Source organism: Heterodontus francisci, chromosome 8 (assembly GCF_036365525.1).
Source record: "Heterodontus francisci isolate sHetFra1 chromosome 8, sHetFra1.hap1, whole genome shotgun sequence".
Lineage (NCBI taxonomy): Eukaryota > Metazoa > Chordata > Chondrichthyes > Heterodontiformes > Heterodontidae > Heterodontus > Heterodontus francisci.
In genome coordinates, this window is record NC_090378.1 from 33,549,436 (window position 1) to 33,576,809 (window position 27,374).

Below are 27,374 nucleotides of genomic sequence, written 5' to 3' on the forward strand. Positions count from 1 at the left end.
GTATAGGCCCAACCTGCTCAACCTTTCCTCATAAGATAACCCCTCCATCCCAGGAATCAGCCAAGTGAACCTTCTCTGAACTGCTTCCAATGCAAGTATATCCCTCCTTAAATAATAAAAACCTTTCCAGTGGGCTGCTGGATGAACAGAGGAAATTCCCATTTGAAACATCTGAGAGATTCATTATACATATAAATGATGTGGGTATAATATTCTGATGCCTCCTGCGTCGTCTTCCATCCTTAACACTGCTCTTAAGGCAGCTAAATTAATGCCATTTGTAACTTGGTAACTAGGTTTGTTAGATGTTGAGTAGCACAAGAAAATCAATTTAAAGGACAAAGAAAATTCTTTAAGTAGTTTTGAGACCATTTCTGACCACTTTTCCTTAAACATGATTATAAAAATTCTTCTGATAGTTAAGTTCTGATAAACCTTTCTGCCAATTGTTTTAATTTCTCTTTGAAGCACATAACTCCTATTGGTGGGTTTTCCAGCAGAAATCCTTCTGAGTTGTAGGGAAGATGATGACCAATGTGATGCATACAGGTCAGCATGTCAGAAGTGCTCTGTATGCGGATCAGCATGCAATGCACACGGCAGCAGGCAGAAGCAGGCAGAATTCACTTTTGCAGATGATTAGTACATGTGGGCACTCCAACTCTTAAAGAAGGTTGTGATGGTAGGCCTGATGGCAGATACAGGTGAGGGGCTGACTAACAATTATACTGGATAGTTCTTCAGAAGCACCCCAATCTCAGCATGTCATGCTTTATGAGGTACTTCATGACATGCAGGTTATCATCTGGCTGCATCTGTCAGGATGCACCAACCATATTTACAGGCATCGTTATAGTTAACTGACAAAGGTTATGGGAAATTGTCTTGAGCGTATGGGCCAGCAAACAGCTAAATGCATCTGCTGTATGGTCACTTTCGGCAAACATACAGCATTGGGTTTCATATCTAGTGACTGTATCAGTCAGCTGCAACCTTAAGTCTGCACATGGCGTTCCCCTTTCCTTTGGCTGTCTCTTCTTAATCTCCTGCCCCTTCTGCCTTGGCAAAGGCTGCTGATGACCAGTGTGAACTGTAAATCTGTCCCTATTTGCAGTTGATCCGTTAATAATGATGCAAATGAGTTGATACATAACATTTGAGTGTGATTAGCATATTTTTGGTTGGGTGGGATTAACACCAGTTCTTAATCTTTTAGATTTAGTGCAAAATCAGTGATTTTCTCCTGTGACAGGTAGTAGCTTGACTACAAATTGGAAGAATAACATATTGTAAGAATTGTAAGTGTAGTGATCCTTTGCTTTATTTTCACTCAAATAATATCAGCTAAAAGTATTTAATGCAGTCAATGCTTCAGAATATCTTTTTTCAGACTATTAAAATATTTGTTGCCAAACTATTTGAAACAGTCATCTCAAAATTATATCTACTAAATGCCAAATAGCTTGCAATAGTATTATGTTAGAAACCTCCAGTTCGGTATGTTTTTTTAGATTAGAGATACAGCACTGAAACAGGCCCTTCGGCCCACCGAGTCTGTGCCGAATATCAGCCACCCATTTATACTAATCCTACACTAATCCCATATTCCTACCAAACATGTTCCTACCCCACCTGTTCCTATATTTCCCTACCACCTACCTATACTAGTGACAATTTATAATGGCCAATTTACCTATCGACCTGCAAGTCTTTTGGCTTGTGGGAGGAAACCGGAGCACCCGGAGAAAACCCACGCAGACACAGGGAGAACTTGCAAACTCCACACAGGCAGTACCAGGAAACGAACCCAGGTCCCTGGAGCTGTGAGGCTGCGGTGCTAACCACTGCGCCACTGTGCCGCCCCTTAGTTAGTTATTTCCTGGATTTTCCCTGTGCATGATTTGTTTTATTGTACCTTTAACAATTTGTTGTATGTTATTATTGGTGATAATGTTGCATGCTTATGGTAACGAATGTTACTGTGCAATTCCTAGGAATTATTATAATTGGACACAGAACAATGATTAAAATATTAATTTGGGTATTAGGAAATGAATCTGAACAGTATCTTGAGGTAAGTAAGTAGTGCAGTGAGAATTGGTTGGTTGGCATCTGTCCATCTACGAAAGATGATGGACGTGCAGTGAGAGCAGCAACATATGTGGAGTGGAAGAAAATGGGTGAGTGTGCATAATCACCCACACAAATGAATTTCTGATCTCAGTCATTATAAAAGCAAAAACTAGGTACTTCTTTCCAGTGGAGAGGGAAAATGGGAGGGACGGTTCACCTTGACCACCCTGGTGGAAAGTTTATGATAGGGCTATCAGTAAAGGTACTTCCACCTACATAATTTTATCAATCAAAACTAATACTTCTTTGTAGAAAATAGCATAATTCATCTTAGTCTTTGGCACCCAAGTTGACAAAAGTTAGTACGCTGTGCTAGTTTCATATTGCAATCACTAACTTTTCTCATTTAGGGCATTTCTACATTGGCATCTAATTTATCAGTTTCCCAGTTAAATTTTAGGTATGTTCCAGAGTGGCACCATAATGTCATTGGAAGATTGCCAGACTTTGTGAGAAACCTGAAAAGGAGGCTAGCGATGGAGGAAAAATGGTTAACAAACATCTTCTATAGGTACAAGTTAGGAGATACTTACTTTGATTTTTAAAATTACATAGAGTTGTGTACTTCATTGTATGTGGTGCGAATTTGTTGTATATGTTTCTAACTAGTGAGATCTATGAATACCTCCTCGGTATGTGTTTATAACCCTTATGTTGCTCGTACTTATAGTCTTCATAAGGGAGCCAACACATACATTCACAGAAGAGATTGAGAAGGAAATAGAGTCAGGCGCTGCCTACATATTTTGGTTATGAACATGTGAGGGAAAACAACTCACTCCTGACTGAAAGAATTCTGTAATTCTGTGTGATTCTGTGAAAGCATTTTAATAATCCTCTAAACTGTATTTGCATTGCTCCTGACATATCTCATCTGTAACTGCAATCATGCAAGTTGAATACAGTCTACTCCTGTTAATTCTAAGTTTTTCTTCACTTAAAAAAAATTATCCGGTATGAATTGAGCAAATTAACAGGGGTTATTTTGCATGATCTCAATTCTAATGAACAGATAGTCAAATTAAAAAACTTTGAATTATGAGGAGTAGACTGTAGCTCTTGGGATAGCAATTGCACTTGCAGCTTTGGTTGCTCTGTTGAGTTTTGTCTCCCATACAACTGTTGAAATATTGAAATATGTATAGTAGCAGTCTGGTGGTGGCTGTTCTCCAAGTGTAGCCACTGAGCTCTGTATTTTGAATGAAACAAAATGATAGCCTTTAACCATTGGAGGGCAGCAATCCTTCATTACAACACTATGCTTTGCAATCAAAGGGCAGAAGATGACGAATCACTGGCTTAATTTTCGCCTCCCTTACCCCCCCAGGGCAGGAAGGCAGGTCGGGGACACCCCAAAATAACTGGTGCCGGCCATAGTTCCCGGCACTGTTTATGTTAACCAGGGTGGGGAGAGGGCGGGACAGGGATCCTGTTCTCCTCCCCATTGAGGCTAATTCAAGTATTTAAAAAGTTCATTAAGAGCTTATTGGAAGGTGAGGGTGAGGGGTTGGATGGGTTTTAGGAGGTGGCTGTTTCAGATTTGCTGAATGGAGGCAAGTACAGAGTGGGGAACCAGTCATTGTTGCCCTAGGGAATCACCTCTGCCTCAAAAGAGGCAGCGGGGCAATAAGGAACATGGTATTTGATAAGGCAGTGCCCTTGGCCCTGTGCAGTTTCCAGGGAGAGTGGGCACTCTGTGCTCAGGCATTGCACAGGGACGTCACCTTCTCCCATGGCATCATGGGGGCAGAAGAGAAGGGGGCTAGGCTGCCAAGGACAATTAGGCAGTCATCTGTCCAAAAGGAAGGCTGCAGCTGGTAATAGGGGCACCACTGTCAGATTTTGGGCCCAGTGGAGATGAGGGGAAAACCTTCCACAGGAAGGGTGGCACCCCGAGCAGCAGGAGAGCACAGGAGAGGAAAGAGCAGTAGGAAGGCAACGAATACTATACCCTCAACACAGGATCTACTGCCAAAGACAGTTACCTGGAGATGACCGAGACCCAGTGCAACAGGAGACTGCGACTTTCAAGGCAGATGGTCACAGACATCTGTGATCTTGTCGCCAAAGACCTCACACTTCGCATCATGGGTCACCATGCCCTGCCAGTAGCCAACAAAGTCACTATGGCCTTGAACCTCTTTGCTTCTGGCTCTTTCCAAGGATCAGCTGCGGACCTTAGCGGTATCTCGTAAGTGGCTGCATGCCACTGCATCTTGCAGGTCACTGATAGTCTCTTTGCCAGAGCTGGACTGTACATTCAGTTCACAACAGACAATCCTCACAGGAACAAAAGCATTGAGTTTCCCTGCCATCACTGGATTCCCTCAGGTGCAGGGCTGCATCGATTGCACCCGTGTGGCCATCAAGGCACACAGTGACCGGCCATTGAGATCTATCAACAGGCAGGGCTTCCACTCCCTCAATGTTCAATGCTTGGGACCACAATAAGAGCTTCTTACATTTGTGCACTCGCTTTCCAGGCAGCTGCCATGACTCTTTCATCCTCTGCCAATCAACGCTACTTCAGATCTTCACTTCAACTCCCAAAGTGTGTGGATGGATCTTAAAGGACAAAGGATATCCCTTGAAGACATGGCTACTCACCCCTTTACAGGAGCTTGAGACAGAGGCGATACAGCCAATGCCACCTGCTCAAGCATTGAGCAGGCCATTGGGCTTTTGAAGATGTGATTCCGGTGCCTAGACTGGTCCAATACCCTCCTGCAAGGGTCTCTGTTATTGTAATGGTCGACTGCACTCTCCATATCATGACCTTCCAGAAAGAGATGGACATTGAGGACGGTAAAGCCTTGAAAGGAGACAGCTCATTGGGGGAGGAGCAGGAAGTGCGAGAGGAGGAGGAATTGGAGGCGGAGGGAGATGACACTGAACAGAGAGGTGCCCCTGCAGCACAACAAAATGGCCTCCTCCTGTCACCCTCCAGAAAGAGGACCTCACTCCTCTCCCTCAAAGCCTCCAACATTAGATCCAGGTTGGCATCGAGGAAGCAAGTGGCAGTCCTGCCCCAGGTGCCAAGCCTTTAGCTCTCTTGTGACATCTTGCTTCCCTCTGGTGCTGTGGAAGGCTTTCGCACAATCAGCAGATTTCTCCCTTAGGACCACCAGCAGCCTCAGTGATGGCTGTTGTGGGGGGTCTAAATCAGATCCACACTTCATCTGATCCAACTCCGTTTCCACCCCCATTATCTCCATATCAATTAAGGGTTCACCACTGTGAAAATCTTAACTTTAATCAGTTTCCCACCGGAGGTGGGTTTCTGACCCAAAAACAAACCCGGCTCCTGTTTCCCGCCTTAGTGGCGAAAATTCAGCCCTGGATCTCAGCTCCATACAGACAAGATTGAATTTGGGAAAGTCTCCAGATTGGGATAGAAACAGAATGCTGTGTTGAATGGCTGTTTTTCGAGCTGCAAGGAGATATTTGGTGGTATTCCTTAGGGTTCAGTACTGGGATCTAGTGCTACTTTTGATATACATTAATGACTTGAACTTGAGGGCACAGGGCACAATTTCAAAATTTGCAAATGACATGAAAGTTGGAAATGTTGTAAACAGTGAGGAAGAAAGTAACAGACTTCAAGAGGACATGGAAGGCTGGTGGAATGAACAGACATATGGCAGATGAAACTAAACCCAGGAAAGTGAGAGATAATACTTTTTGACAGGAAGAATGAGAAGAGACAATGCAAGCCAAATAGTGCAATTTTATAGGGGATGCAAGAAGAGAGAGAGAGACATAAGGGTACTTGTGCACAGGTTATCAAAGCAGTTAAAAAACCAGATGGGATTCTGGGCTGAATAAACAGAGACAGAGTACAAAAGCCAGGAAGTTATCTAAACCAATATAAAACACTAGGTCAGCCCCAGCTGGAGTATTGCGTCCAATTCTTGGCACCACACTTTAGGACAGATGTGAAGGCTTTGGAAAGGGTACAGAAGAGATTTCCAATAATGGTTCCAGAGATGAGAGATTACAGTTATATGGATTGACTGGAGAAGCTGGTGATTGGCAAAAAGAACCAGAGGTAACATAAGGAAAAACTTTTTTATGCAATGAATGTTTAAAATTCGTAATGTGCTGCCTGTGGTGGATACAGATTCAATAGTAGCCTTCAAAAGGGGACAGGATAAATATTTGAAGGGTGATGGGGCAAGTGCGGGGGAGTGGACATATTGGATTGCTCTTTGAAAGAGCTGATACAGACTTGATGGGTGGCCTCCTTCTGTGCTGTGCAGTTCTATAATTCGATGATTGGATAACGCAGGATATTGTGAGCCTAGTCAAACAGAAAAAGGAAGCATTCATAAGGGCTGGAAGGCTAGGAACAGACGAATCCCTTGAGGAATATAAAGACAGTAGGAAGGAACTTAAGCAAGGAGTCAGGAAGGCTAAAAGGGGTCATGAAAAGTCATTGGCAAACAGGATTAAGGAAAATCCCTAGGCTTTTTATACGTATACAAAGAGCAAGAGGGTAACTAGGGAAAGGGTTGGCCCACTCAAGGACAGAGAAGGGAATCTATGTGTGGAGCCAGAGGAAATGGGCGAGGTACTAAATGAGTACTTTGCATCAGTATTCACCAAAGAGAAGGACTTGGTGGATGATGATCCTAGGGAAGGGAGTGTCGATAGTCTCAGTCATCTCATTATCAAAAAGGAAGAGGTGTTGGGTGTCTTGCAAAGCATTAAGGTAGATAAGTCCCCAGGGCCTGATGGGATCTACCCCAGAATACTGAGGGAGGCAAGGGAAGAAATTTCGGTGGCCTTGACAGAAATCTTTGCGTCCTCATTGGCTACAGGTGAGGTCCCAGAGGACTGGAGAATAGCCAATGTTGTTTCTTTGTTTAAGAAGGGTAGCAAGGATAATCCAGGAAATTATAGGCCGGTGAGCCTTACGTCAGTGGTAGGGAAATTATTAGAGAGGATTCTTCGGGACAGGATTTACTCCCATTTGGAAACAAACGAACTTATTAGCGAGAGGCAGCATGGTTTTGTAAAGGGGAGGTCGTGTCTCACTAATTTGATTGAGTTTTTTGAGGAAGTGACAAAGATGATTGATGAAGGAAGAGCAGTGGATGTTATCTATATGGACTTCAGTAAAGCCTTTGACAAGGTCCCTCATGGCAGACTGGTACAAAAGGTGAAGTCACACGGGATCAGAGGTGAGCTGGCAAGATGGATACAGAACTGGCTTGGTCATAGAAGACAGAGGGTAGCAGTGGAAGGGTGCTTTTCTGAATGGAGGGATGTGACTAATGGTGTTCCGCAGGGATCAGTGCTGGGACCTTTGCTGTTTGTAGTATATATAAATGATTTGGAGGAAAATGTAGCTGGTCTGATTAGTAACTTTGCGGACGACACAAAGGTTGGCGGAGTTGCGGATAGTGATGAGGATTGTCAGAGGATACAGCAGGATATAGATTGGTTGGAGACTTGGGCGGAGAAATGGCAGATGGAGTTTAATCCGGACAAATGTGAGGTAATGCATTTTGGAAGGTCTAATGCAGGTGGGAAGGATACAGTAAATAGCAGAACCCTGAGGAGTATTGACAGGCAGAGAGATCTGAGCGTACAAGTCCACAGGTTACTGAAAGTGGCAACGTAGGTGGATAAGGTAGTCAAGAAAGCATATGGCATGCTTGCCTTCATCGGTTGGGGCATAGAGTATATAAATTGGCAAGTCATGCTGCAGCTGTACAGAACTTTAGTTAGGCCACACTTAGAATATTGCGTGTAATTCTGGTAGCCACACTACCAGAAGGACGTGGAGGCTTTGGAGAGGGTACAGAAGAGGTTTACCAGGATGTTGCCTGGTCTGGAGGGCATTATCTATGAGGAGAGGTTGGAAAAACTCGGATTGTTTTCACTGGAACGACGGAGGTGGAGGGGCGACATGATAGAGGTTTACAAAGTTATGAGCGGCATGGACAGAGTGGATAGTCAGAAGCTTTTTCCAAGGGTGGAAGAGTCAGTTACTAGGGGACGTAGGCTTAAGGTGAGAGGGGCAAAGTTTAGAGGGGATGTGCGAGGCAAGTTCTTTACACAGAGGGTGGTGAGTGCCTGGAACTTGCTGCAGGGGGAGGTGGTGGAAGCAGGTACGATAGCGACGTTTAAGAGGCATCTTGACAAATACATGAATAGGATGGGAATAGAGGGATACGGTCCCCGGAAGTGCAGAAGGTTTTAGTTTAGGCAGGTATCAAGATCGGCGCAGGCTTGGAGGGCCGAATGGCCTGTTCCTGTGCTGTACTGTTCTTTGTTCTTTGATTGCATTGTGTTATATAATAGAGTAGCTGAGTGATTTCTAGAATGGGAAAAATTAAGATCACATAAGTATGTATACTTTATATAATGTTGACGAAACCTAACCCAGGGAGGCGGTGGCATAGTGGTGTGTCACTGGACTAGTAACCCAGAGACCCAGGGTATTGTTCTGGGGACATGGGTTTGAATCCCACCAGGGCAGAAGGTGAAATTTGAATTCAATTAATAAATTTGGAATTAAAAGCTAGTCTAATGATGGCCATGAAACCATTGTCGATTGTTGTAAAAACCTACCCTTTCGGGAAGGAAATCTGCTGGCCTTACCTCCATTGCAGTCTGGATTACACAGAAATGGCCTAGCAAGCGAAGTTGTATCTAACCGCTACGATGTCAATAAGGAATGAAACCGGACGGACCACCTGGCATCACTTAGGCACCGGAAACGACAAAGGCAAACCCAGCCCTGTCGACCCTGCAAAGTCCTCCTTACTAACGTCTGGGGGCTTGTGCCAAAGTTGGGAGAGCTGTCCCACAGACTAGTCAAGCAACAGCCTGACATAGTCACACTCAAAAAATCATACCTGACAGACGATGTCCCAGACATCATCATCCCTGGGTATGTCCTGTCTCACCGGCAGAACAGACCCAGCAGAGGTGGTGGCACAGTGGTATATAGTCGGGAGGGAGTTGCCCTGGGAGTCTTCAACATCGACTGTGGACCCCGATGAATTCTCATGGCATCAGGTCAAACATGGGCAAGGAAACCTCCTGCTGATTACTGCACCCCCCTGCAGAACCCCCCCCCCCCCCCCCCCGCCCCTTCAGCTGATGAATCAGTACTCCTCCATGTTGAACAGCACTTGGAGGAAGCACTGAGGGTGACAAGGGTGCATAATGTATTCTGGTTTGGAGACTTCAATGTCCATCACCAAGAGTGGCTCGGTAGCACCACTATTGGCTGAGTCCTCAAGGACATAGCTGCTAGACTGGGTCTGCGGCAGGTGGTGAGGGAACCAACAAGAGGGAAAAATATACTTGACCTCGTCCTCACCAATGTGCCTGCTACAGATGCATCTGTCAATGACAGTATTGGTAGGAGTGACAACCGCACAGTCCTTGTCGAGACAAAGTCCATCTTCACATTGAGGTTTCCCTCCATCGTGATGTGTGGCACTACCACCGTGCTAAATGGGATAGATTTCGAACAGATCTAGTAAGGCAAAACTGGGCATCCATGAGGTGCTGTGGGCCATCAGCAGCAGCAGAATTGTACTCAACCACAATCTGTAATCTCATGGCCCGGCATATCCCCCACTCTACCATTACCGTCAAGCTGGGGGACCAACCCTGGTTCAATGAAGAGTGTAGGAGGGCATGCCAGGAGCAGCACCAGGCATTCTTCAAAATGAGGTGTCAACCTGGTGAAGCTGCAACCCAGGACTACTTGTGTGCCAAACACCGTAAGCAGCATGCGATAGACAGAGCTGAGTGATCCCATAATTAAAGGATCAGATCTAAGTTCTTCAGTCCTGCCACATTCAATCGTGAATGCTGGTGGACAATTAAGCAACTAAATGGAGGAGGTGGCTCCACAAATGGCCCATCCTCAATGATGGGGGAGCCCAGCACATCAGTGCAACAGATAAGGCTGAAGCATTTGCAACAATCTTCAGCCAGAAGTGCCGAATGGATGATCCATCTCGGCCTCCTCCTGAAGTTCCCAGCATCACAGATGCCAGTCTTCAGCCAATTCAATTCACTTGTAATATCAAGAAATGACTGAGGGCACTAGACACTGCAAAGGCTATGGACCCTGACAACATTCTGGCAATAGCACTGAAGACCTGTGCTCCAGAACTTGCTGTGCCCCTAGCCAAGCTGTACCAGTACAGCTACAACACTGCCATCTTCCTGGCAATGTGAAAAATTGCTCAGGTATGTCCTCTACACAAAAAGCAGGACAAGTCCAACCCAGCCAATTACCGCCCCTACTCTCAATCATCAGTAAAATGATGGAAGGTGTTGTCAACAGTGCTATCAAGTGGCGCTTGCTTCGCAATAACCTGCTCAGTGACACTCTGTTTGGGTTCCATCAGGGCCACTCAGCTCCTGACCTCATTACAACCTTGATTCAAACAAGGACAAAAGAGCTGAACTCAAGAGGTGAGGTGAGAGTGACTGCCTTTGACATCAAGGCAGCATTTGACCGAGTATGGCATCAAGGAGCCCTCACAAAACTGGAGTCAGTGGGAATCAGGGGGAAAGCTCTCCGCCGGTTGGAGTCATACCTAGCTCAAAGGAAGATGGTTGTGTTGTTGGAAGTCAATCATCTGAGCTCCAGGACATCACTGCAGGAGTTCCTCAGGGTAGTGTCCTTGGCCCAATTATTTTCAGCTGCGTCATCAATGGCCTTCCTTCAATCATAAGGTCAGAAGTGGGGATGGTCACTGATGATTGCACAATGTTCAGTAACCTTAGCGACTCCTCAGGTGCTGAAACAGTCTGTGTAGAAATGCAGCAAGACCTGGACAGTATCCAGGCCTCGGCTGATAAGTGGCAAGTAACATTCGCACCACACAAGTGCCAGGCAATGACCATCTCCAACAAGACAGAATCCAACCATCAGCCCTTGACGTTCAATGGCATTACAATCGCTGAATCCCCTACTATCAACATCCTGGGGGCTACCATTGACCAGAAACTGAACTGGAGTAGCCATATAAATGCCATGCTTACAAGAGCAGGTCAGAGGCTCAGAATCCTGCGGCGTGTAACTCACCTCTTGACTCCCCAAAGCCTGTCCACCATCTACAAGGCACAAGTCAGGAGTGTGATGGAATACTCTCCACTTGCCTGGATGGGTGCAGCGCCAACAACACTCAAGAAGCTCGACACCATCTAGGACAAAGCAGCCCACTTGATTGGCACCCCATCAACAAACATTCACTCCCTCCACCACTGACACACAGTGGCAGCAGTGTGTCCCTCTACAAGATGCACTGGAGCAATACACCAAGGCTCCATGGACAGCACCTTCCAAACCTGCGACCTGTACCAACTAGAAGGACAAGGGCAGCAGATGCATGGGAACACCACCATCTGCAAGTTCCCCTCCAAGCCACACACCATCCTAACTTGGACTATATCGCTGTTCCTTCACTGTCGCTGGGTCAAAATCCTGGAATTCCCTTCCTAACGAAACTTTTGGTGTATGTACCCCACATGGACTGCAGCGGTTGAAGAAGGCAGCTCACCACCTTCCCAAGGGCAATTAGGGATGGGCAACAAATGCTGGCCTAGCCAGCAACGCCCACATCCCATGAACAAATAAAAAAAATTAGTACTATTTTTTACTGATCCATGAAGAAAAAGAGACTTTTTTTTAAAAAAGGGTATATTCATAAACTTAAAGACAGCCTTGTATTTATCTAGCACCTTTCACTGCCTCTGGGTTCCCAAAGTGCTTCCCAGCCAATGAACTACTTTTAAAACCTTGTATGCAGGAAACACAGCAGCCAATTTGCACAGAAACATTAATAAAGTGAGTGACCATATAATTTTTTTAGGTGTTGGTTGCAGAATAAATATTGGCCACAACATCGGTTGATAAAAAGACTTGCATTTATATAGCATCTTTCACGACGACAGAACCTCCTAAAGAGCTTTACAGCCAATAGAGTGCGTTTGAAGTGTAGCCACTGTTGTAATATAGGAAATGCAACAGCCAATTTGTGCACAGCAAACTCCAACAAACAACAATGTGATAATAACCATATTTGATTGGGGGACATACATTAGCTAGGACACCAGTGATAACTCCCCTGCTCTTCTTCAAAATAGTGTCCACTTGAGAGGGCAGCTGGGGCCTTGGTTTAACGCCTCATCCGAAGGACGGCACCTTCAACAGCGCAACATACCTTCAGTACTGTGCTGGAGTACCAAAATATGTTATCTGCTCAAGGCTTTGGAGTAAACTTGGACCCACAAAGACTACAGAGGGCTAGCAATGAGCTAAGGCTGCCTCAAAAGATTTATGAATTTATCATAAAATAGCGATCGCAAGCGGCATTTACTTAGTAATAACCTGCTCACTGACGCTCAGTTTGAGTTATGCCAGGGCCTGTCAGCTCCAAATATGTACAAAAGAGCTGAATTTGAGAGGTGAGGTGAGAGTGACTGCTTTTGGCATCAAGGAGCCCTCGAGAAACTGGAGTCAATGGGATTCAGGGTGAAAACTCTCCAATGGTTGAAGTCATACCTAGCACAAAGGAAGATGGTTGCGGTTGTTGGAGGTCACTCATCACAGTCCCAGGACATCACTGCAGGAGTTTCTCAGAGTAGTGTCCTAGGCCCAACTATCTTCAGCTGCTTCATCAATTACCTTCCCTCCATCCTAAGGTCAGAAGTGGGGATGTTCACTGATGATTGTACAATGTTCATCACCATTCACGACTTCTCAGATACTGAAGCAGTCCGTGTCCATATGCAACAAGACCTGGACAACATTCAGGCTTGGGCTGATAAGTGGCAAGTTAGATTCGTGCCACACAAGTGCCAGGCAATGACCATCTCCAACAAGAGGGAATCCCACCCTCTCCTCTTGATATTCAATGGCATTACCATCATTGAATCCCCCACTATCAACATCGTGAGGGTTACCATTGACCAGAAAGTGAACTGGACCAGCCATATAAGTACTGTAGCTACAAGAGCAGGTCAGAGACTGGGAATTCTGTGGCGAGTAACTCAGCACCTGACTCCCCAAAGCCTGTTGACCATCTACAAGGCACAAGTCAGAAGTATGGTGGAATACTGTCCACTTGCCTGGATGAGTGCAGCTCCAACAAACTCAGGAAGCGCGACACCATCCAGGACAAAGCAGTCTGCTTGATTGCCACCCCTTCCACCACCTTCAACATTCACTCCCTCCACCACTGTTGCACAGTGGCAGCAGTGTGTACCATCTACAAGATGTACTGCAGTAACTGACCAAGGCATCTTCGACAGCACCTACCAAACATGCGACCTCTACCACCTAGAAGGATAAGGGCAGAAAATGCATGGGAACACCACCACCTGCAAGTTCCCCTCTGTTCCACATACCATCCTGACATGGAATTATACTACTGTTCCTTCACTATCACTGGGTCAAAATCCTGGAACTCTCTTCCTAACAGCAGTGTTGGTGTACCTACACCACATTGACTGCAGCGGTTCCAGAAGGTGGCACACCACCACTTTCTCAAGGGCACATCCCATGAAAGAATAAAAAAAAGCTCTCCAAATGATGTCACATCCATTTAATGGGATGGAGAGGGTAGATCATCTTGGGGCATAGAATCATAGAATGGTCACAGCAGTAGGAGGCCATTCAGCCCATTGAATGGCCCAGTTCTCTGCAAAAGAAATTTATCTAGTCCCAACACGATGGGCCAAATGGCCTCCTTCTGTGCTGTGTCCATTCTATTATTCTATGAATGACTTTTCAAAAGTAAACTCTCCTAGTCTCTTCAATCTCAATTTAAGGCTCAGTTGCTTTAAGCTAGGTGTCCGTTTGTTTGCTCTGTCATTGAGCCTTTAACTAAAACAATAATAACAACTTGTTTTTGTCTTTCATCTTTAATGTAGGAAAATGTCCCAAACTGCTTCATGGAAGTGTAATCAGACAAAAGTTGACACTGAGAATGCTATATTAGGAGGGTGCCTAAAAGCTGCGTCAAATAGGTTGGTTTTATGTTTGGTCTTATAGGAGTAGATTTTGCTACTTCCTGCCTCTTTAAATCATTGCAGGCATCTGTCTCTTGTAACCATCACTATTTCCCATATACTCTTTATCCTTCTTGTGGTGTGCTCAGAAGCACAGGCAGGAATATCGTCAGGAGCCCCGGGTTGGAGTTCAGTGGTGAGTCATTCAGGAAGGAGCAGATCCTGCCTGCTACAGTTCTGACTGTGTTGTTACTGAAGAGAAAAATCCTGCATCTGTCTCATCCACAGAATTTATGTTTTCAACAAGATCTGTAATTTCCTCATAGAACTCGATAAGTTTGTTAGACAAGACCTCCCTCCATAAATCTATGTTGACTGCTTATTATACTAGATTAGATTAGATTAGAGATACAGCACTGAAACAGGCCCTTCGGCCCACCGAGTCTATGCCGAACATCAACCACCCATTTATACTAATCCTACATTAATCCCATATTCCTACCAAACATCCCCACCTGTCCCTATATTTCCCTACCATCTACCTATACTAGTGACAATTTATAATGGCCAATTTACCTATCAACCTGCAAGTCTTTTGGCTTGTGGGAGGAAACCGGAGCACCCGGAGAAAACCCACGCAGACACAGGGAGAACTTGCAAACTCCACACAGGCAGTACCCGGAATCGAACCCGGGTCCCTGGAGCTGTGAGGCTGCGGTGCTAACCACTGCGCCACTGTGCCGCCCTAATACCTACTATACCATATCTATCTAGGTATTTCTCTTGTCTCCATTCTCAGGACACCTAATCATTACTCTTAACAGTTGTTAGGCTCGCTAGCGCATAGTTTCCTGCATTGTACCTATGCTCCTGTTTAAAGGCTGCTGTTTGCTACTTTCCAATTTTATGGGCTGACTGATTTTGTTGGCCATTTCTTTACCTTGTATGAGGCCATCCAGGTCCTCAGCGTATCAGTTACTATCTTGCCTGATATTACTAATTGTTTCAGCGTTGCTTCTGCCTAGAAATTCATCTTTCATGCTGGAAAGGCTTCTATGATATCTTTCGTGAACAGAGAAAAGAAGAATCTATAAGTTTATTTGCTATCCCTTGGTCAGTTGATATGATATGGTTTTTGGGATCTTTCATCAACATCCACAAAGTTTCCCTTTTCACCTGCTTGCTGCAAATATATTTTCAGAAATGTTTGATATTTGTTTTAATATTCACTGCTACCTTAAACCCATTTTGTTTGCTTTAACTCTCCTGACCAGTTTTTAACTTTCTGTACCTTGCTTTTATATTTGTCTTTGTCTACTGTGCTATCTGCAGCTATATACTTTAGGAGCAAACTCTTTGTGATGAAAGGTCACAGACCTGAACCTTTAATTCTGCTTCTCCCTCCATAGATGCTGCCTGACCTGCTGAGTATTTCCAGCACTTTCTGTTTTTATTTCAGATTTCCAGCATCTGCAGTATTTTGCTTTTATTTTATTTTATCTTTTTTGCCCTCATTCTCTACACACTTTCAATTGTTTCACACTGTGCCTTTGTTATCATTCTTTTCCCACAGAATAATAGGTCTTCTGTTAAAGCGGTTAGAACTGTGTTAATTCCTTAAAGAACAGCCAGAGAAGTATACGGTTACGATTAAGATAGGATGACATGGATATGAGACCAGGATCAGTGACATGTAATTTGCAGAAGCAGTCAGTCAAGGGTAAATATTGTAGATTTGATATTTGATATCCTGGGGTACTGTTAGATTGAGGAGGTAGGGGGATAGTGGAGAGAGATTTTACAGACCTTTAGCTTCTTGGCAGTATGATTCACATCCATCTTGAGATTGAATCAATTGTTGGAGTCGCAGGATGATCAAATTGATCATGGCCTCTTTGGTGAAAACAAGCCATATGCTCATTGACCTTATCTCAATCTTGTATGAAAACCAAAAAAGTGATGGAAATACCCAGCAGATCTGGCAGCATCTGTGGAGAGAAAAGCAAAGTTAACGCTTCATCAGAACTGGCAAAGGTTAGAAATGCTCACAATGCAGTCTCGACATTGGGGAGACCAAACGCAGATTGGTTGACTGCTTTGCGGAACACCTCTGCTCAGTCCGAAAACATGACTCCGAACTTCCTGTCGCTTGCCATTTCAACACGCCCCCCCCCCCCCCTCCCACCCTCTCATGCCCACATATCTGTGCTGGGATTGCCATGCTGTTCCAGTGAACATCAGCGCAAGCTCGAGGAACAGCACCTCATTTACCGATTAGGTACGCGACAGCCTACCGGACTGAGCATTGAGTTCAATAATTTCAGAGTATGACTGGCCCGTCCCTTTTTTTTAGTTTTACTTTGTAATTTTTATTTGTATTGCATTTTATTTTAGTTTGTTTCCTCATGACACCTTTTTTTACCATGTGCCTGCCAACTGTTTGTTCATCTTTTTTCATGTTTTTGCTTGTGGCTAGGGCTTTCATTATTCTGTCATTTAACACCCTCTCTGCACTAATGCTTTGTATTTCACCACACCATTAACATACTCTTTGTCTTTGCCTTTTCCCCTGGCCTCCTTGTCAGTTATTCTCTGTGACCCTCTGTCCTATCAACACCTTCCCATTTGTTATTTTTTGCCTCACCCCCGCTTTATTTGCTTAAAACCTATTACCTTTCTAACCGTTGCCAGTTCTGATGAAAGGTCACTTACCTCAAATGTTAACTTTGCTTCTCTCTCTGCAGATGCTGCCAGATCTACTGAGTATTTCCAGCACGTTTTTGGTTTTATTTCAGATTTCCAGCATCTGCAGTATTTTGCTTTTATCTCAATCGTGTATTGTTTTACATTCAGCTATGTCAGAAGTGGCAGCTGTGGCTTGACTGGTAGCACTCTTGCCTCTGATTCACAAGGTTGCCAGTTCAAGTCTTACTCTAGGGCTTGAGCTCAAAAATCCAGTGCAGTACTGAGGGAGTGCTGCATTGTTGGAAGGTGCCATCTTTCAGATAACACATTAAACTGTGGCTCCAATTACCTGCTTGGGTGGAAGTACAAGATCTAATGCCACTATTTCGAAGAAGAGCAGTGGCGTTATCCCCAGTGTCCTGGCCAATATTTCTCCCTCAATCAACATCACTGGAAAAAAAAATGGAATGTCTCCTGACAGCACAGAGTGATTGCCAACATCATGAGTGCGTCCAAACATTTGTCAGTTTACCAGTATGAACCTGTGCACATGCATGGTGACATCATCATGTAATGACTTCCGAGTGTTGCCTCACCCGTCAATGGCCGCAATTGCCACTTCTCTTACCTGCTCCCTTCTGCAATTGCCACTTCTATTCCCAACTCCCTCCTGCGATTGCCGTTTCCCCTGGGCGGTGAGGCAGGGAGAGAATGGCGGGATGGAGAAGGCGGAAGCGGTGAAGGGAAATGGTGATCGCAGGAGTGAGCAGGAAGCTGAATACAGTGATTGAGGTGAGGATTGTGGGAGGGAACAGGGTGCTGTTGTGGACTGGAGGCAGCAATCACAGCCCTTGAGAGTGAGGGAGTTTGGCGTTAATTCAGTTTTTTGTTTCAAATTGAGCGGCGCCATCTTTATTACTGGCAGCTGCCTGAGACGTTGCAGACTGAGACTTTGCAGACATTGATGTTTTAGTTGATGAGGCTGCATTTGTGCATGTGCCAGTATTTCGCCATCTAGTGGTTGCGTTGTCAGCAAACAGCGAAAAAGACAGGTTATCTGGTCATTATCACATTGCTGTCTGTGGGAATATGCTGTGTGCAAATTAGCTGCTGCGATTCCTACATTACAACAGTGACTTCAATAGTCCTTCATTGGCTGCAAAGTGCTTTGAGATGTCTGCTGGTCGTGAAAAGCGCAATATAAATGCAAGTCTTCTTTCCTTTTCATTCTCTTTAGATTCTTTTGAGGTGCTTCCTCTTCTTTCACTATTATCAGCCTTAGATTGGTTGCAATTTGCAAGCATTCCTGAGTTGATAAAATCAGAAACATTAATGGATACAGCAATTGTCCGAGTTACTTAAATTTCTGTTATCCGGAAGAAAACTTGAAGGTTACGTTTTGCATTTGTTTCTTTGTTTCATTTTCAACCTCAATGTGGCTGGAATGTATTTTTTTTCTTAATAGACAGACAGAAGATCAAAAAAGAAAAGGAATGTTGTGAAGGCTTAACCTATTAAGGTGCATATAAGACAGCATGAAGTGAGATACAAAAGCGAAGTAAGAAAAGTAAACTCTACAGAACCTGCAGGGAGAAAGGTGAATGAAACGACTAAGCAGAATACAGGAAACACCAAAAACTATATATTTTTTAAATGATAGAGAAGCGAGAGGGAAATACAAATAAGGATAGCTTTAGAAGTCAAAGGTGACAGTAAGAAATTCTTCCAGTATTAGAACAGCAAGTGGTTATCAACAAAAATTGAGACCCTTAAAGGAATAGGAATGGGCTGGAAGCTAAAGATGAACTAAAAATAGTTAATTTTACTAAATAATTAATACTTAAAAATGTTTGCTAAAGATGATAGGATCATGCCACTCATTGTTGGAGATTCTGCAACTAAATTTGATGACTTTTATATCACATGAGCACTCTAGACAAGTTTAAATTGCTCAAAGCAATACATTCTTGGGGATGGATCCATGTATCTGAATGTGTGAAATGGGACACAATTTAAAAATATTTAGCCATGAGAGAGTTTGTGAAAACAAAGGAGGACTCACTGGATTTGAAATGTCTTTTAAGAAAGGCAGAACAACAAACTTGGATTGCTACAGACCCACTACTCTTACATTGGTAAGTGGCAAAATAATAGCATCAATCATTGGGGATAAAGTTGAAGATTATGAAAACACTGCTTCAGAAGAGATGAATCTTAAGTTCTGTGCGCCCCCCTTAGCAGCTTCGAGAGGGATAGCCTCTGCTTAAGTGTGAAACCAAGAAATTACAGCCACTCGTGGACCAAAGATTTTCTTTAAAAAAAAAATTGGTTGCAGCTCCCAAAGGAGCCAAGCATATTGAATTAAATGTCAATTGATTCCCTCGATACCCAGCTTGACTTTCCTCTCCATTGAAGGTAAGTGACTGATCCTAACTGCCAGTTTTCTGCTCATGCCCAATGTGAAAGTTAGCCCGATGAGCTCCGAGTATTTGCTGAACATCTAGTCAGGGCTCATATCCATACTTGTCAGTATCCTGCTCTGGTAAACTGCAGCAATACCCCTGTGCACACTGGAAGGACAGGCCTAGTCTTTATTAAGGTGCATCTATGTTCTTTGAACTTTGATACAGAAGAGAGTGTAAACTCCATTGTGGGCAACTAGAAACTATACAGGCAGGTGTAAATTTCTCAGTAATTTGAATTGGAGGTCCTAAAAGCACGGTGATGGGTTTCCACATGCATCAGGTACTTAGCTGATCAGACTAATTTACTGGCCAGTCTTTTATGGAACTTCATTAATGGCTTGTTAAGGTATTAATCTGATTATTGAGCCTTTTTAACCAAGTGGATCCTTAATCATCACTTGCAGTAAGGTGCAGAAAAAGTGTTTGACATTAGATAACAGTTGTCTTGTTTCAAGCAGATTTTATATATTTCACTGAGAGCTTATGTTTGTGACCACTTTAGCTCGATTACTGGTTGCAGGGACCTTCAAGCATGAAATGCATATCTTGGACTTCATTACTCCCAAGTAGATGACTCACTTCTGTTTAGGCAAAGTTCTTGAATGTTTGTTTTCCTCACAGATTTGTATTCAAAGTTGTGAGAATTATTGTACTTTCAAGACATTTATTATTATTTTTGAGATAATGTTAAAGTACTGGTGAGAAGTCAAGTATTAGTGTGACCTAATGATGCTCCATTTTGGTCTTGCAACTGTCTAATTTTGCATCCTAATAAATTGAGGGCTGAAAATCTGTGGTCCTCTGGCACACTCCCAGTGTAACTCTGGCAGGTTCACACTGGAAGGACCAGAGTTTATGCGGGGGCCCAGATACACCAGGTCCTAGCCCTGTTTGGGAATTCTCCTTTGACCTAGTAAGGCATGAGCCTCTGCCTGCCCCATACAAGGCCAGTGGTGCAAGAAGGGGCAAATGCTGGGAGTGGGCATTCCTATTATCAGGAGTTTGTATATTTCTGGGGCCTTGTTTGGTGAGGCAGAATCAGTGACCAGTACATTAGAAGAGATCAGACATTTGCCCACCTAATGATGGAATATGGATCCATCTGGAGGTCTGTACTGGGGATTGTACTTGGAGCTCTGAAGATTTATAGCAAGATTTTTTTTCCAACTATTCAATTGCAATTCTTTCACCTCACCACCCCGCACCCCCCCCCCCCCCCCCATACTATTTACCTCTCCATGGAACAAAAGGATGATGCTGGAAATCTGAGATACAAACAGAAAATGTTGAAAAATGAAAACAGCATTTAATGTCTCCTGCCTTCCACCCAATCACAGACTTTCCCTTTTGTTCTTCTCCTCTTCTCCCTTTCCCTGCCACTGTACTTGCTTAAAACATGTTGCATCTCTGGTTCTGATGAACTTCCAGTTCTGATGAAAGGTCTCAAACTGAAACATTGGCCTGGATTTTCAATCCGAGGTTGGGAACCCGACAGCCGGAACATTTCTGGGACCGGACCCTATGCAGTGTCAGTAACATAGGAACATAGGAAAATAATAAAAATAGTAATGCGCCATGCTTTTCAAATGCAAAGGGCCTAATTGGCCCGGGGTGGGGGGGTGGTGTTCGGTGTCCAATGAGCAGCGCCAGGAGCTGCCGGGATGCAGGAGCTAAAAATGGAGGACCCTTTGAAAAGGCAAGCAGCAGCCATGACAGGGGTTGCCGTTTGCTGAGGAGATGGTGCAGGAATGGTCGCAGAGGGACAGCGTTGACACAGGCAGGTGTCCACGGGCGGCCCCAAGGTTCTCAGATGCCTTTCTTGAGACGTTAACCAAGGCAGCAGTTAAGAGGTGAGAGATATTGTTCCCGGCGTCTGGCGGAAGAAATCCAATCAGAGACATCAAAAGGGCCTGAATGGAGGTCAGCAGTAGAGGACTGACCAGAAGGATATGGGTCTAGTGCCTGAAAAGATTCAATGATTTGACAAGGTGAGTGGCAAATGAGACCCAGGTGACAGGTCTCCAACTCTATGAGCAGACTGAATGCCCATAGTTCTTTCTAACATTATCAGATCAAGTGGCCAGTTGTAGGACTGAAAAGTCAGCCACCCTCACTTATGGGGCGCAATTCATAGGTGGGCATCACTGAGGTGCGCAACAGTTCGTCAGTATCATGCAGAAATAGGAGAGGGAGGCCAGGCTACTCATACATCATTCTCTCCTCATCCTGCAGGTAAAGAAAGCTCACAACAGTTGTGAGATGTCTTGTAAGGGTGGTGGTGTGGCGGACCTGCACAATCTGACAGCGATGGAGGAGGCCGCATTGGACGTTGTGAGGGTGCCTTTCTGTCAGGCCATGGGTGATGGCGAGACAGGAAGCCGTGAACAGCAGGGTTATTTGATTGATCTGACTTCAGGAGAAGAGCATGGAGGCAACTCCTGTCCAATGCGCAATGTGGCTTTTCAACCACTGTCATCTATTGGGTTAGTTGTGGTGGTGCCCCTGCTTAGTAGACCAAGTCCTCATCACTACTTTCTTGTTTTTCCAACAGGACCAGTAGTGGAGGGGGAGCAGAGTGTCCCATTGTAATCGCTGCCAGCCTCATCAGTGGGCAGAGATCCTCCAGAGACTGTATTGTCCCATCATTCTTCTGTACCTTACACCAGCGCAGACACTCTCACCTTGTTTGGGCCTAAATCAAGATTAGAATGGGAGCATTGGGTGAGCAGCACATTATAAATGAGCAGGAAGAGGAGAGTGAGTCAGATTTGGGCAGTCCCCTTCGGAGGATTGACATGACCATGCTCCGCTGGGCGAAGATGCTGGACCTTGGGTGCCAAACACAAGGAGGATTTTTCTGGAGCATTAGAGGCAGATGAGTTCCCCAATGCCAGAGATCCCTCAGGGTTGCGGAGTCATGGGCAGACTGTGGAGGAGTCCATGCAGCGCATGTGCATCATCATGACTCAGGGATTTGAGTGCATGAGCTCCTCCATTGAATGAGTGGCCAGCTTCTTGGAGAGTCATATGTAGCACCAGTCCATGTGGATGCAGGAGGCTGATGAGGGGACCATCGCTCAGGTGGCACCGGTGTCATCCCTTGCCTCCATGGCCCCTCTGACTGAGAAACTATCCATGCTGCAAGGCCTTGTGACAGAGGCTGCCCCTGCAAGGTCGCAGGTGCAGCAGCCTGTGGGGGAGCCTCCAAGGGCACCTCCACAACAAGACAGAAGCCACGAACACCTCAGCCACCTGCAGAGACAATGGAGCAGGCTGCCTCTACCTCATCCTCAGCCACAGGGGTAGCACCTCGCAGGAGCGGGTGTGAGTGCAAGGTGTCACGTCATTAGTTGCACTTTTTGGGGCACCTGGGTGAAGTTCTCTGAATTTGTTTGGCCATTTATTTATCCTTTACTAATAATAGCCTATGATCTTGAACAGACTAGTGTCCTAGTCATATAGGACCCGGTTCTGATGAAGGGTCACTGACCTGAAACGTTAACTCTGCTTCTCTCTCCACAGATGCTGCCAGACCTGCTGGGTATTTCCAGCATTTCTTGTTTTTTTTTCAGATTTCCAGCATCTGTAGTATTTTGCTTTTATTATTGTGTCCTCGTCATACTTGATGACAAAAGTGAAATGCAGGTTGAGGGGAGAGTAGTCCTGATTCTGCGATGGCTCCAGGGTTTGTGATATGGGAGAATTTTGGCATTGGAGACTCCATTCTCAAACTTTTTGGGTGGCAGTGAGATCCCTAAGATGTGTGTGCTTTCTAAATTTGCTGGGTAATCTCTGTCTCACTGATGGAACTTGAGTTACAGAGTCATCTGTCTTAAGGGCTGAAAGTGAAACATTGCTGAATCAGCGTTGCCCTTGCGGCCAAGCTATCCTACCACTCACTGTGAGGCTTGGGACGGCCTCAGTGGTCTTCCTCCAATGCCGGCGCACCGGGCTCCTCTGCAGCACCCCCTTTGTCCTCCCTTTCTTCTTCCTCCTCCTCCAAGGAAGACTGGTGTTTCAGGTCCTCCTCGTCATCGAGCTCTAGGCCTCTTTGCATAGCCATGTTGTCCAGCGCACAGCAAGCGACCACCTAATGAGATGCGCTGGCTGGCTTGTATTGGAGGGCACTACCTGACCGGTCAAGGCAATGGAAGCGCATCTTCAAGACACCAATGGATGAAGAAATCATGACAACTGCTTGGGAACCGGGTTCACACCAGCAGGAAGTGCTTTCTGTGATCACCGACCTGCTGGAGATTTAATGAATAGAAGTTTTTTCTGTTCAGGAATCTGTCTGGCTGGTCTGTCAGTGCCTTGATGGCTACGTGGATGCAATCAATGATTTCCTGGACTTGCGGGAATCCATCAATGGCAGCAAAGCCCAGTGCCCTCTCTGCCTGCGCTGGCCCATCTGTCTCAAAACAGATGTATTCCTCTGCCCTCTGGAATAGGACATTTGTGACTTTCCTGATGGCGTGATGCGTGCTGACTGCAAGATGCCACCCAGGTCCGCTGCTGATCCTTGGAACTACCCGAAAGTATAAAAATTCAGGGTGACAATGACCTTGATGGCTGCAGGTAGGGGACTGTCATGGGGTCCGTGAGACCTCAGGTCATTGTGCACCAGAGTGCAAATGTCCAAAACTGTCTGCCTGGATAGGTGCAGTCTCCTCCATCATTTGGAGGTTAGTTGACACTTGGGTGGTACACCGATGGCTTGGGTAGCACCTTCTTCCCCTTGCAGCCTCTTGCTCTGCTCCTCTGGCCTCTGCTGAAGCTGCTCCTCGTAACTCTGTTTAATGGCAAAGTAGCCTGTTCCCATCTCAACTCCCTCAGCTAGCGCAAATTCATTCACCAAGGCTTCCCCTGCCAGCCTCTGCTGCCCAACTGATGCCAACAGCCTCCTGTCCCTCTCAGGAGTGCCAACAGTCACCATTCAAGAATGCTAGACTCTCAGTACCAGCGATGGCAACTGTGTGCCACTGTTTGGCCAGCTGAGCATTATTCTCTGCTTCTTAGCTTTGTTGACCAATGCGTCTGTTTCTTCTCATGGCTCCCCACTGTGTTCATGACAGCTGCATCCTGACGTATCAGAAACTGCATGTTGTCCCGTGCCTCCTGATTGAAAAGTTGAAAGTGCTCCTCTGAGGCCACTTAATGAGCTTATAAATGAGCTCAACAACGAGATAATTGGAGGCAAGCAGGTTCCCCATTTTCCCCCTCACCCTCCCTTTGAAAGTTGCATCACGTCCAAAAGTGGTGGGATCCAGTGCCGCTCTCTGGGAATGCGCTTTTCAAATTGCCCCGCACCCACTCCCGACCCCAACAACAATTGAAAATCCAGTCTGTTAACTTTGTTTCTCTCCTCACGATGCTGCCTGACCTGTGGAGTATTTCCAGCATTTTCTGTTTTAATTTATGGCTACCGACATGCTTTACATCTCCTATAGACTTGAGACTCCAATAAGAAAAAGAGCTTTAGCACACAGAGTACCCCCAAGATAGATAGTCTGTGTACTATGGATAATTTAGGCCATTACCTCCTTACTGAAGAAAAACTCCATAGTGAGGTAGTACTGATGAAAGGTCATCAACCTGAAACATTAACTCTGTTTCTGTCTTTCCACAGATGCTACCTGACCTACTGTTTCCAGCATTTTTTCTGTTGTTTATTTCCGATTTCCAGCATCTGCAGCATTTTGCTTATGTATGTCTGTAGTCAGTCTAATTTAGACCTAGTGTGAATGGTAGTTTGCCACTTACAATAGTAATTGATCTCATGCAATGAATTACTGGGGGTTTGCAGTTTCATGTCCAGTCTTTTGGAGAACATTAGTGGAGTAACCTGATAAAGTATGTGATCCTTCCACTTTTGAAAATAAAAATATACTGGCTCACCTTCAAAAGGTCTCTACCCACTTTCCCGATATGATCAAAGAAGGTCTAGTGCTCCTTTTGTTTTATTTTTTAAAATTTTATTTAGAGATACAGCACTGAAACAGGCCCTTCGGCCCACCAACAACCAGCCATTTATACTAATCCTACATTAATCCCATATTCCCTACCACATCCCCACCATTCTCCTACCACCTGCCTACATTTGGGGCAATTTACAATGGTCAATTTACCTAGCAACCTGCAAGTCTTTGGCCGTGGGAGGAAACCGGAGCACCCGGCGGAAACCCACGCGGTCACAGGGAGAACTTGCAAACTCCACACAGGCAGTACCCAGAACTGAACCCGGGTCACTGGAGCTGTGAGGCTGCAGTGCTAACCACTGCGCCACTGTGCCACCCCAGATTTGTAATCTGGTTCCCATCCTACTAAATTAGCCCTGTACATACTGTAAACTGCAACAACAAAATAAGTGTCTGTACAATCACTCAGAGGTGACAAACCTGACTTAGGCAACCGAAAATTCCCAAATGTTGCAATACGTGCAGTTAATCCCAAGCCATATTTGCAGTTTTGTTGATGTGGCTGAAACTCGTCTCAATGTCAGGGATACAACAAAATACAAAATAATTGTGAAAATACATTCCTGGCTTGAATGGGACACCTGCAACTGTAACTCCATTATTTAAGAAAGGTGAGAGCAAGAAACCAGGAAATTACAGAAATGTTAGCCTAGCATTTGTTGTGGAGAAATTATTGGAATCTATAATTAAGGACAGTGGGCCGAGCCCTTAAGAGAAATTTGAGCTGATTTGGGAGTGCCAACGTGTATTTGTAAAGGGTAGGTAGGACATGTCTAACAAACCTAGCTGAATTTTTGGAGCAAGTAACTTAAGTAACAACCAGGGAATGCCTATGGATGTAACTGGATGTAGTTTACATGATCTTCGAAAAGGTCTTCAATAAGGTTCCTAGTAAGAGATTGTTAGCTAAAATGAAAGCTCATGGAATTGAAGGCAAATTATTGACATGGTTAGGGGATAAGAGGTGGTAGAAGACAGAGAGTAGGGGAAAATAAGAACATGAGAACACAAGAAATAGGAGCAGGAATAGGCCATTTGGCCCCTCAAGCCTGCCCCGCCATTCAATAAGAGCTTCGTTGATCTGCCCCAGACCTCAACTCCTTTTTCGTACCAGCTCCTCATAGCCCTCAACTCACCGATATTTCAAAAATCTATCTACGTCCTCTTTTAAATACTTTGTGATCTAGCCTCCACAACTCTCTGGGGTAGAGAATTCCAGACATTCACTACCCTCTGAGAGAAGAAATTCCTTTGCATCTCAGTTTTAAATGAGTGTCCCCTTATTCTGGAACTATGTCCCCTAGTTCAAGATCCCCCACTAGTGGAAACATCTTCTCAACATCTACCCTGTCAAGCCCCCTCAGAATCTTGTACATTTCAATAAGATCACCCCTCATTCTTCTAAACTCGAATGAATAAAGGCCGAACCTGTTTAGCTGTTCTTGTAAGTCAACCCCTTCATCCCAGGAATCAGCCTAGTGAATCTCTTTTGAACTGCCTCCAATGCCAGTATATCCTTTCTTAAATACGGGGAAAAAAACTGTACACAGTACTCCAGTTGCGGTCTCACCAACACCCTGTACAGTTGTAACAAGACTTCCCCTATTTTTAAACTCCAACCCCCTAGCAATAAAGGCCAAAATTCCATTTGCCTTCTTAATTACTTGCTGGACCTGCATGCTAACCTTTTGTGTTTCAGGCACAAGAACACCCAGTTCCCTCCGTGCTGCACTTTTTTGGAATCTCTCTCTACTTAAATAATAGTCTGCCTTTTGATTCTTCCCACCAAAGTGCATGACCTCATACTTTCCTACATTAAATTCCATCTGCCAAGTTTTTGCCCACTCACTCAACCTATCTATATCCCCTTGCAGATTCTTTATGTACTCATCACAACATGCCCTCCCACCTATTTTTGTAGCATAGTAGTTATGTTAATAGATTAGTAATCCAGAGGCCTGGACTAATGCTCCAGGGACATGAGTTTGAATCCCATTACGGCAGCTGGGGAATTTAAATTCAATTAGTTAAATAAATCTGGAATAAAAATAGCAATCAATAATGTAGGTCAGAGCATAAAACTACAAAGGGACCTTGATAAGTTGTGAGTAACTGAAACTTT

The 27,374-nt window shown here is 44.9% G+C and overlaps 1 protein-coding gene across 7 annotated transcripts in view; it reads left to right on the forward strand.

The window, feature by feature from the left end:
- Window positions 1-27,374, forward strand: part of st3gal3a (ST3 beta-galactoside alpha-2,3-sialyltransferase 3a) — a 788,939-nt gene that overhangs the window by 126,909 nt on the left and 634,656 nt on the right. The window contains exon 1 of one of the 7 annotated variants that reach the window (XM_068036927.1): window positions 2,588-2,644. The exons of the other annotated variants lie outside the window; for them this stretch is intronic. The gene's annotated coding sequence lies outside the window, so the exon portion shown is untranslated. Of the gene's footprint in view, window positions 1-2,587; window positions 2,645-27,374 lie in introns of those variants that run through there. 7 annotated transcript variants of the gene reach the window in all.